Raw genomic sequence first — 5,672 nt, forward strand, 5'->3', positions numbered from 1 at the left:
GAAATTGCTGCTCTAATTATGTAAAAACGAGAATGTTAAACAAATGAAACATTTTTTTTTCTTTTATCTATTGGGTATTGAAAACTCCACATTGAATTTTTTTGTTTCCTTGAAGCTATGCAGTACAATGGAAGTAAGGAAGTGTTGCAGAGGCATCAGGACTTTATCCTTGCACCGAGAGAACCTGGAGGCGAATGAGGAGGACGCACAACAAACAACGCTGTATGGAGTCACTGCCTTGAGTTTGAAACAAAAAACGGCACACGCATTGTTGTTCTGCGTCACTTGAAATTAGTCCACTGAAATATCAACATTCTCTCATTTTGTAACAATAAAGTGGTTCGTTGTTATTTTACTTACATCCTATATTCTATCATATATTGATATTTTTAAACGTCTTTACTGTCATGATTTTGTTTCTAACCTCAATATTTCAACGTACCGTCTTTGCTGCTTTGGACGTCCTGCAGATGCACCATATGACCGTGGTGTTGCAGCGCCATGTATCAAATCAGTCAGACAGAATGTGCCTCAAAAACTCAATTCCTCCATCTATCAACTCGACACAACCCTCCAGACAATTACCCCTCTTTTTCAATGACACTCAACTATCTCCCTTTTCCACACTGAATATTCTTGGTCTGTCCTTTATACTCATAATCTTAACTGGAAACTTCACATCTCATCTCTTGCTAAAACAGCTTCTGTGAAGTTAGGCGTTCTAAGGCACGATTTAGGAACAGACAAGGTTAGCGCATTCCAACATTGCAGGAACCGCCAGCTGATTGTGACGTCACGCACAGTGCGGGTCGCTTGTGTTTTGGCGGTGCAGTGTAAACGGGTGGTTAGATTTTGGTTAATTATTTCTATACTTTATGGGCTCATACTATGCAATTTTATTAGTATGGGAAGAGCGAAAGCTTGTGCTGTTCGTGGTTGTGTACCTGCCAAGAATAACAAGTTAAAATACTACACATTCCCCACAAATAAGATCTTGGCAAGGAAATGGGTTGAGAAATGTTCTCGTCGCAATAACATTAGTGTGAAATATGCCGCGGTTTGTCAGAACCACTTTAGTTCAGCACAGATTCGCATAAATCTAAAGTATGAACTTTTAAATTTACCGGTTCCATCGAACTGGAGCCATAGGCTACCGGGTAATGAAACGGCAATCCACGATTTTAAATCGCGCGGTGATCAGTGTTTATATTCATGACGTCACGCCCAATACCCTTTTCTAAACCCTTAACGCTAGCCCCATGAGTTTAAGACCAGTGCTTCCATTTTAGGGTAAAATACCCTAAATTAGGGTAATTGGACCCTTCTTAGGGTAGTGTTTAGGGTAATGCATAAACAAGGGTAATTTTAGGGTAATCTGCCGTCCTATGGATAGGTGTGCTTGGAATGGTGCCAATCTGGTGGCAGGCTGGTTCTCTTTCATGCTCGATTCATGTACACAATCATCCCCGTGACTTGTATCATCCCTTCACCCCCCCACCCCATCCCCTTTTTTCCCAGTCTCCACTCACCCGTCTATTACGCGTACACGTTTTGGACCTTCGGACGGTTAGATCAAAGTTCACACACAAAGTCAGTCACTTGCGAGGACGAGTCCACACAGAGCAGCCGCAGTAGTGGCTGTAGTGTGTAGTCCTGTGTGTGTGTGTTTGGGGGGGGGGGCAATGTTTAAACTTATGTATGATAAGAGTGCATTAATCAACAATTAATGGGCAACTTCGACAATCTAGGGTAAAACTGACAAAAATCTAGAGTAAGATTTCATCAATTCATGGAAGCACTGTTTAAGACCCAAGTGCGCTAACCTTGTCTGTATCTAAATCGTGTTCTAAGGTCTCTCCGCCAGTTTTTCTCGCCCCTCCAACTGGTAACTCAATACAAGGGCATTATCCGTCCTTGTATGGAGTATTCTTCGCAAGTTTTTTTTGGGGGGGAGTTCCACTCATACATCTTTATTAGATAGAGTGGAATCAAAAGCTTTTCGTCTCATCAATTCCCCTCCTCTAATTGACTGTCTTCAGCCTCTTTCTCACCGCCAAAATGATGCATCCCTTTTTATCTTTTATTGCTATTTTCATGCTAACTGCTTTATTGATCTTGCTAACTGCATGTCTCCCCTCCTCCTGCGGCCTCGCTGCACAAGGCTTTCTTTTTCCTCTTATCCCTATTCTGTCCAACCCTCTAATAAAAGAGTTAACCAGTATTCTCAATCATTCTGGAATTCCCTTCCTGCTTCTGTATTTCCATCTTCCTACCACTTGACTTCTTTAAAGAGAGAGGTGTCAAGATATTTGTCCCAGACTTATAGCTAATTCTTTCAAATCTTTTAGGGAAACTGCAGTTCCAGTGGGCTTTTTTTCTAATATTTTGTTACCTTTAGCAGTTCTCCCTCTGGTATAAAAAAAAAATGTTAGTCACTCAGGTGAGCCACATCATAAGACTAAAGGATAGAGTAAAATAATGATCGTCAGGAGACACCAACTCGCCCAGTAGTGCTAGTATGCCTGGCAGTAGTATGTAGCACCCCTGCGGGAAGGGACTGTGGTCTGTACTGTGGACTCAAAAGTGCTGAGCACCAATGGTCTTCTCACACCAGCAGAACATCACTGTAATATCAATTTGTCATAATCACTGCAATGATCTCAAGGTGTGTGTGTGTGTGTGTGTGTGTGTGTGTGTGTGTGCTGCAGCACATGCGGCCTCCTTGGTGGTCTGGGAATGTGGGAAAGAATTAAGTGCCAGACACAATACACTACTCAGGTCACACCAGCAGGGCGTTCAGTATCCACTTGTCTCTACAACAATCTAATTAATGTTTTGGGCAGGGAATAAAGCCTGCAGCCTATAGTAACCGTCACAACTGACTGAAGGTAACAAGGGACAACTCGGGTGTGGCAGTCTTCCCCTCAATTACACTGCCCGTTAATTGAATTCAAACAACATTGCCTCGATCAACATGTCACAGGCCTTCCACAAGTGTCTTCTGGAGACTCAGCAACTGCAGAGACTCTTCATTGTACCAGAGATGCAGCAGCTCCTCTTATCTCTACACTCTATCTACACTAACTAACTAAAACAAAAATCTGGGTAGTGTAGGCACCTTTCCCGCGGACCAGCCAAGGTCCCAGTTAGCTGTTGGTGCCTGGTGCGCCGTTTGTTGCTGTGTAAGTCACTAGTCGATTCCACCAGCCGTCCAACTGAAGCCGCATCTTCTCTTATGTATAATTCTTTGTTTTATAATATAGTCCCGCACACATGACACATGTATCCACTCCGCCAACCCATCCTGTTGTACCGCTGGGGAGTGGCTGGAAACGCAACACGGTGGAGTTCGTTTATGGCGTAGTTTTCTTCTCAGACTTCATAGACAGAATGCAGGATAGATGTGGATTGATTTGTTTGGAGCTCACACCAGGCTGAGCTAACCGGACAACATAACACACATCACAAAATGTCGCCATCCTGACACCCGGAAGGCTTTCAGTGCACCATGGATCAACTACTACCAACATGTGGTAAATCTCCACTCAGCGTCAAGAACACCTAATGGAGTACCGTTATTTTCTTTAAACAGGATGTCTTGTATTGCGTCACTGTAAGGTAACCACGCGTCGCCCCAAAGCAAACCCTCCCCACACACGTGTTGAGGAGTGAGCGTTCATCATTGTATGCACCGCTTGATTCATGATACAAATACTATACGCCTTTTGTTTCCTTTACACGCTGAAAGGAGCACTTCAGGTACCCCGTTCATCGTTTTCTGTTGAATCGTATCGAGGTAATATTAGAAAACTCAATCGACATTATGTAATTTCTAGAAAATTATGTAACTGTGATTTGTTTGATTTATATAGATAAATCGTAAAACATCTATGTTAGCCCTTTTCTCAATAAGAAAGAGGAGAATCTTGAATGTGTGTGTGTGTGTGTGTGTGTGTGTGTGTGTGTTTATGAAGTGACAGATCTGGAGACGAGACGAAGCCAGGTGGTTCACTGTGATATATTAGTGTGCTAGGAAGAGTGTTTCTCGTGTCATGAGCTTTCCCTTTCACTCTAGACTAGGTAAGTAAATATAGAGGAGATTACTTTTGAAATACTTGGGTAACTCAAGACTGCAGAGAGACCAGTAATATTTGAAGTAGTGTTTACAAGGTTAGAGCGAGAGGAGGCAGGTATGTAGCAGGACAGACAGACACTTGCATGGTGTATAAACAGTGATGAGAGTGTGCGTAGTACGTCGTGGTGTTTGTGACCAAGACACTGCTAGAGAGCGTCTTGTTTTTTTTTTTTTTTTTTTTTTTCGCCACACATAGCTGGTGGCCTTTGAAACATTGGAGATGAGACAGCAAAGCGCTTCAGAATACGGGCCTCGGGTGGCCTCCCGTGTTTGAGCTGCCGCACCTCAGCCAAGGAAGCGAGAGACCAACTGTTATTACTCTTGTTGCAAGAGACTATTTGCTTCCTTGCCGTTAGTCACCAGTAGGAGTGATGGCAGCTGTCTGAACGCGTCGTGTGAACCTTATCAGTGAAGCTAAGGGGAATGGAGTGTTACTGCAGCGTTGAAATACGAACAGAAGTGAAGGAGTGAACTGTAGGAAAGTGAACCAAAAGGTGAATGTGTTTCAGTGAAGCGTGGAAAAGCGAATGAAAGTAAAGAACTATTAGTTGAATTTGAAAAAAAAAAAAAAAAAACTGAGTGGGTGTGCAGTGCTGGAAAACACAAAACAGAAGTGAAGAAATAAAAAGTAAAGTGTAGAAGAGAGAAAAGTGAAGGAGTGTGCATGAAGTGTAGAGAAGTGAAGGATAAAAGTGAAGGCAACGATGCAATGTGTACGAGCAGGAAAGGAGAGTACGAGTGTGACTGGGACTGACTGCTGAAGTGACCGTGCTACCAAGTTTTTGTCTCGGCAGTTCATGGTAAGCTTTCTGAATACTGTTGTTACCACACCACCGCCATCACCAATACACCACCACCACAACCACCACTACCACCACCACTATTACCATCATCACCATCAGCAACACACCACCACCACTACCATCATCACCATCAGCAATGCACCACCATCACTACCACTACCGCCATAATCGGTACTCTCGTAAAGTAACCGTCCCGCCCGCTCGCCTCGATTCCCGGCTCCCCCATCGCAGCTCCTCCACCCAGCTGATTTGACGTCACTTATATGAAGCCACGCTATTGGTCAACGAGAGAGAGAGAGAGAGAGAATATGGTAACAAATAATGGGGTAGGAGGAAATGGTAATAAAACTTTAGATATGAAGGAAATGGGTAACAAATAGGGGAAGAGGATAACAAACAAGAAAGGAATGGAAATAAAACAGATCTGAAGGAAAGGAAGAGTGTGAGGTGAATGAGAGTAAAGCTAAGGGAGACGAAAGGAACAAAGGGATGACCAATGGAGGAACCACTTTGACGACAAGGCTTTTTTTCTCTTTCCTACATTCATACACCAAACTTCTAAGGAATAAAGGGGTAAGAAATGGAGGAAGCGCTTTGACGTCACAAGATGGTGTCATTTTCTTTCTTTCTCCTACAGCTGATTTGACTTCACATGTAAGAAAACATGCTATTGGTCAACACACACACACACACACACAACGATTCACACAGTACACGGTACACCCACACCTCTC

This window comes from Portunus trituberculatus, chromosome 39 (assembly GCF_017591435.1).
Source record: "Portunus trituberculatus isolate SZX2019 chromosome 39, ASM1759143v1, whole genome shotgun sequence".
Lineage (NCBI taxonomy): Eukaryota > Metazoa > Arthropoda > Malacostraca > Decapoda > Portunidae > Portunus > Portunus trituberculatus.